Source organism: Peromyscus maniculatus, chromosome 11, assembly GCF_049852395.1.
Source record: "Peromyscus maniculatus bairdii isolate BWxNUB_F1_BW_parent chromosome 11, HU_Pman_BW_mat_3.1, whole genome shotgun sequence".
NCBI lineage: Eukaryota > Metazoa > Chordata > Mammalia > Rodentia > Cricetidae > Peromyscus > Peromyscus maniculatus.
Window position 1 is genome coordinate 26157435 of NC_134862.1, and position 7236 is coordinate 26164670.

The following is a 7236-nucleotide window of genomic DNA, read 5'->3' on the forward strand; positions in this document are numbered from 1 at the left end:
TGGGACATACCTTTACACAGTGCAATTGATTATCTCACAACAAACAGACACATACAAACATACAGGCACATGCACACACACACACACACACACACACACACACACACACACACACACATATTTAAGGTGTGGAGAACAAATTCAAAGACTTGTGCATGCTAGTTGGGAATTCTAGAAATGAATTATAGCACTGATATTTTAGAATACATATTTATTAAAAGAGCAAATATATTTCCTGTCTATTGTGAATAGAGCAGCAAGACTAGTTATGCATCAATTGATAAATGTATAATAAAAATTGAGTATAGCTACACAATGGAATATTATCTAGCTATTAAGAAAAATGAAATTCACAGGTAAATTGATAGAGGTCAAAACAATAATTCTTAGTGAGATAATTAATACCCAGAGTCATAAACATCATGTTTATTTTCACTTGTAGAATTTATCTTTGTATCTCAGATGTGTGTTTCATTTGGAATAATCATGGAGTATAGGAAATTATTAGGGGATATGGGAAAGTCCCTAAAAGGAAGAGAAAGACAAAGCAGGTCTATAAAATTTTAAAGGAGGATAAGAGACAGGATGGTTAATTTGTTGTGTGAGCGTGGAGGGCAGAGAAGAAGAACGAAGGAGAAGAATAAATAGCAATAAAGACCTTACAAAAAGTCATCTGGAAACCTACTTACTACTGTAGGAGTTTCATATGTGTATGTGTAGGTATATACATATATGAAAAGAGTTCTTTTTGCTGTGAAGGAAAGATCAAACATAGTAGACATGACAGACTAACAAAAATGCTAGTGACAGGAATGGGTTACCTATTTCAGCACAGTTGGCCAGCATGGTCACAGACACCCAAACCTTACAAGGTACAGATACCCCTATTATTTATGCTGCAGAACTTGATGGTAAGATATTAATGCTCAAGATAACATATTTGTGTTACAGAGCATGGAGATATTAAGCTGGTACTGACCTGTAATCTTCATTCCTATGGGATAATTTTCATACTATTGGAAGGGTCTATGTATGCTACTGGAGAGAAAAAAATCATCGCCGGGTGGTGGTGGCACATGCCTTTAATCCCAGCACTCGGGAGGCAGAGGCAGGCAGATCTCTGTGAGTTTGAGGTCAGCATGGGCTACAGAGTGAATTCCAGGACAGGCTCCAAAGCTACACAGAGAAACCCTGTCTCAAAAAACCAAAAAAAAAAAAAAAATCATCAATCTTACTTAGCTCCACAACGTATGAGTTACAGTAATGTTTAGCCTGCATTCCCACTGGTACAATAGGGACATGAACGTAATGGGAGTAACCAATCTCTTTATGATTGAATTTAGATCCCATTCCATGCGAGGAAACCCATACCTGGCACCTTTTTCAGGCTAAGAATCTGTAGTTAGACAGGTAATAAACCCTAGAATATATATTACTATTACTCTGCTAAATGGACATAGTATTAAACGAAATCCTAAATACTGATCATTATACTCACAAATTAATATATCTCTGAATTCTCATTTGAGAAGTTAGGAATGAGACCCACAACTGGTCATGGTGCTGAGAATGAGATTGTTGACTGAACATCCCTTAATGAAACAAATATATCCCCACCTTGAAAGGTTCAGGGATCATTACAGAATAGTCAGTGGGAATATTGTATGAGACAGGGGTGATGGTTGGGTAGAATGAAACAGTGTCACTAAGAAACTGCAAACTGCATATGTGAACTCAACAGTTGTGATAGCATGCATAACCTGTAAAAATTAGAGCCAGATGAAATCTCAGCACGGAGAGGGAATATAGACATGAAGTTCCATACCTAGTCAAAGAGTCATTGGCAATCGCTAGCTTCAGAGAGAGAGAGAGAGAGAGAGAGAGAGAGAGAGAGAGAGAGAGAGAGAGAGAGAGAGAGAGAGAATTCAAGAAAGAATTCAAAATTCTTTAAGAATATTGCCCCTGATGAGTCTACAAAAGGTCAGCAGAATTCTACATATCCAAAAACCTAAGGGTAAAATAACTTGGACTTGATTAGCAGAAAGAATTAAAAAACACATAATGTTGCATGGATAGGAAATGAAGAGGAACCAGCAGTAGTTTGAGGGAAGGTAATCAAAACACATGCCATAAAATTTTCAAATAACTAATAAAATAGACAAATGAATTAAAATTAATTAAAAAGAGAAAATCCTAACCACTAAAATGTACTTTTTCTGATTATTAATATATGGTTCCACAACTAACAGTGTTGATTCCACTGCACTATGCTAAATGAAATGGAGGCTAAAAATATTCTATGAATTTAAGGTGGAAGCTATTTGGTTGGTTGAGACATGGGAACTTGGAACTTAAGTATATCAGCCTTGATAACCAATTAAAAATATGAAATTAAAGTTTAATCAATGATTCTAAGAAGTAATGAACAATATTATTAACCACTGACCTGATATGTACAACAAGGAAGAAAATGAGTGAAGAGAATAGATTACAGTTCTAAAATGGTTGTATCAGAAGCTAATGGCATCAATGAGAAAGTGAAGGAATAATTCTAAGATATTTGATCATTTACTGATTCATACCTCATCTAGAAATTGAAGCTGAAGTTGTTAGTTAAAGCAAGTATTATAAAATTAAATTAAGATGATATTTTTAAAAAGTTAAATGGAGGAAAGCCAAGGATTCCCAATGATTTATTGCTTTAACCATAGATCAGAGCACCTCTTAGTGTTGCTTAGAAAAGCTTCTCTTTGCAGTAACTGGCAATTAGCATAGAGATACCAAACTGGTCAACATGAACAGAATAACAGGCCATGGAACACATATCACTAAATATTACATACACAGCATCCCACATACACAAGCTCAGGGATCTATGAAGAAGAGAGGACTAATGGTTCTAAGAGCCTGTGATTGATAACAGAAGAAACGGTGATTTTCTGACCTGACAACTTCCATAATTTTGATGGCATGGAAAAGATTTACACAAGCTCCAACCAGACAAAAATCCCACGGTGGAAGTAGATTAGTAAACCAGCAATGCCAGCACTAACTGATAGCTGTAGCTGAAGTTTTCTCTGGTCCTGCCCAGCCCCACAGACCTCACAGCTGCTTATAAAATAATCACTCAGGAGTCATATTAATTAAAACTCCTCAGCCATTAGTTCAGGCTAACTACTGACTAGCTCTTACACTTAAATTCAACCCATTTCTGTTAATCTATATGTTGACACGTGTTCCTTGGGTTTACCTGTGTGCCCTTACATGCTGCTCCCTGGATGGTGGATTGGCATCCCCTGACTCAGCCTGCCACTTCCCAGAATTCTCCTTGTCTGTTTATCCCCACCTGTACTTCCTGCCTGGCTACTGGCCAATCAGCTTTTTATTTATCAACCAATCAAGCAACACATTCACAGCATTCAGAACATCCCACAGCAGATAGATGCTGTGAGAGGGGAATTTGTTTTCTTTAACTACATATCTGGTGGGCTGATTACTCACCATAGTAGGCTTGTCACCAGACAATCTATTGCTAATGAGAGTAGCTAATGGGAGGTAATGTGAATGTGTGAAAAAAAATTTAAAGAATTATTTTTTAAGAGAGAGGCAAATGGTATGTAGAAAAAAAAATTTAGAAACCTGATTCACTACTACCAGTCTGCATGTAAGATCTTTCTATGACACAAAGTATTTGATAAATTTTCATTAACTAAGTAGTAGAAAAATATAAATATGCTAGAATGAAAACAGAAGAGAGCACCATTGTAGTAAGCGTAACGAAAGTCGAATTTTCTTTTTGTGTTAGTTTTTTGTCATTGTTGTTGGTTTTGAGACAGGGCCTCTCAACTGTCTTTTACCCCTCACTGTCTTCTACGTCTCTATGTAGACCAGGCTGGCCTTGAACACACAGAGACCTACCTGTCTGTGCCTCCCAATTACTAGGATTAAAGATTTCACCACTAGTCTTGGATCAGATTTTCTTATAACCAAAAAGTTCTATGTGCTTTCTAATGCTACAACTTTGACTAAAAGGTAAAAATGAGACAAGCAAAGGAAAAAATTGCTGTCAGTATAAAGTGTAACTAACTGAAAAAACTCAAAATACAGATGATCTATTATTTAATGGAGTCATTTTTGTAGTGCATAAAACAATACATTTTCAAAATAAAACATACCCCTTTATAATTATTTTTAATTAATTATAAATATTTTTAATCAATGTTTCCAGGGAGAAAGTGAGGAAAAATGTTGATATAAAAATGAATAGAAATTTAGTTGTAATAATATCTTCCAAATTTCAAAATCAAAATAAACTCCTCCAGCAAATGCTATTATCTTGATATTTTATAATTTTAAAAGATTACTGTGGTTTGACTTTGAAAATGATTTAATGAAATTTTATTCTTCACTCAAATATTCCTTGCATTTAACAGAATACTGCTTTACATGAGGCTTTATTTACTCTTAGACATGAGGTAAAAGTGCCATATTAACATGACCTAAAATAAAATTTGTAATGGCTTTAAACTAGAACATATTTCTATTTCCACAATCCTTGGCATATTTGTATTTTTTTCTCAGTTCAATGTCTTTAGTTGACTTTAGATGAAATTATAACTTTTTCTCTCAGCTCATAAACTTGTTTGTAACATGAACAACATAAAGGCTTTGTTTAAGAACTCAGACATTTTATATGAATCTCCAGTATATTTAATACATTTTTGTAACTATAGAGAGTCAAAGACTTTAATGAGAAATTTTACAGTATCAATAGATTTACAAAGTAATCTGCGGCACAGTTTCTCAGATACTTGCCCTTTGACACTCTTGAAATGCCTGTCATTTTCATTCTCAAGTATTCTGTTGTTACAGTTACTATTCTGTGCTGCCATACAATTCCAAAGTCAGTCAGCTCTTAAAAATGATCTCCATTGATATTTATTGATTTCTACTAGTATAATCTGGAAAACAATACTTAATATCCTACCCCATGTGGTTAACACTATCTGAAACATAATGTTCTACTAATTTGCTGTACTTTAATTTATATCACTAAAGTGGATTACTATCAATGACTGTCCAGAGAGAAAGGGAGAGAGGGAGAGAGAGAGAATTTGTAGCCTGTGTCTCAATAATTATGTTTTAACATGCACAGAAAGAAAGGAAAGTCAATATAGCCACAAATGATATAAAATACTTTGGGGTGACTCTAGCTACACAAACAAAGGACCTGTATGACAAGAACTTTAAGTCCCTGAAAAAAAATTGAAGAAGATATCAGAAAATGGAAAGATCTCCCATACTCATGGATAGGAAGGGTTAACATTGTAAAAATGGCAATCTTACCAAAAGCAATCTACAGATTCAATGCAATCCTCATCAAAATCCCAATACAATTCTTCACAGACCTGGAAAGAACAATACTCAACTTCATATGGAAAAACAAAAAACCCAGGATAGTCAAAAGAATCCTGTACAATAAAACAACTTCTGGAGACATCATGATCCCTGATTTCAAGCTCTACTATAGAGCTACAGTAATAAAAACAGCTTGGTACTGACATAAACGCCAACATGTGGACCAATGGAACCAAACTGAAGACCTTGACATTAATCTGCACACCTATGAACATATAACTTTTGACAAGGAGCCAAAACTCTACAATGGAAAAACAAAGCATCTTCAACAAATGGTGCTGGCATAACTGGATGTCAACATGTAGAAGGCTGCAAATAGATCCATATCTGTCACCATGCACAAAACTTAAGTCCAAGTGGATCAAACACCTCAACATAAATCCAGTTACTCTGAACCTGATTGAAGAAAGTGTTTAGTAGTCTTGAATGCATTGGCACCAGAGATCACTTCCTAAATATAACCCCAGTAGCACAGACACTGAGAGAAACAATCAATGGGACCTCTTGAAACTGAGAAGCTTTTGTAGAGCAAAGGACATTGTCAACAAAACAAAACAACAGCCAACAGAATGGGAAAAGATCTTCACCAATCCCACATCTGACAGAGTGCTGATATCCAGAACATATGAAGAACTCAAGAAATTAGACATCAAAATAACCCACAGTCCAATTAAAAAATGGACTTTAGAACTAAACAGAGAATTCTCAACAGAAGAATCTCAAATGGCTGAAAGATATTTAAGGAATTGTTCAACATCCTTAGTCATCATGGAAATGCATATCAAAACAACTCTGAGATACTGTCTTACACCTGTCAGAATGGCTAAGAGCAAAAACACTGAAGACAGCTTATGTTGGAGAGGATGTGGAGCAAGGGGAACTCTCCTTCACTGTTGGTGGGAATGCAAGGTTGTACAGACACTTTGGAAATCAATATGGTGCTTTCTTAGAAAATTAATAATCAATCTCCCTCAAGACCCAGCTATACCACTCTTGGGCATATACCCAAGGAATGCTCAATCATACCACAAGGACACATGCTCAACATATGTTCATAACAGCATTATTTGTAATAGCCAGAACCTGGAAACAACCTAGATGCCCTTCAACTGACGAATGGATAAATAAAATGTGGTACATATACACAATAAGTTACTACTCAGCAGAGAAAAACAATGACATCATGAGGTTTAGATGGAACTAGAAAAAAAAATCATCCTGAGTAAGGTAACCCAGACACAGACAGACAAACATGGTATGTACTCACTCATAAGTAGAGACTAGATTTAAAGCAAAGTATAACCAGACTGCAACTCACAACTCCAGAGAGGCTACCTAGTAAAAAGGACCCTATGAAAGACAAAGGGATCACCCAACAACAAAGAAATGGATGAGATCTACATGAGCAAACTGGATGTGAGGGACCAGGGGTAATGGAGGACAAGGGTCAGAGGAAAGAGAACTTAGGGGAGCGGTGTAGCAGAAATCTTAAGGGTCTTATTAACAAAAACAAACCCAGCCAGGTATTGGGGTGAATGCCGGAGGATCAGATACAGAACAAGACACAGCCACCCCACCTTGCCAATTCCTCAGCTGATTCTGTTTCCTCAGACTGGAATCATTTGAGTCCTTATCCAAATGGATCTCAGCTGAACTGTTGCTCAGAAGTCTAAAAGCTTAACCAGCCAAAAGCTTCTAGTTTCTGGTCTTTACGCCTTATATACCTTTCTGCTTTCTGCTGTCACTTCCTGGGATTAAAATTTCACTTCCTGTGATTAAAGGTCATGTTAACACGCCTGACTGTTTCCAGTATGGCCT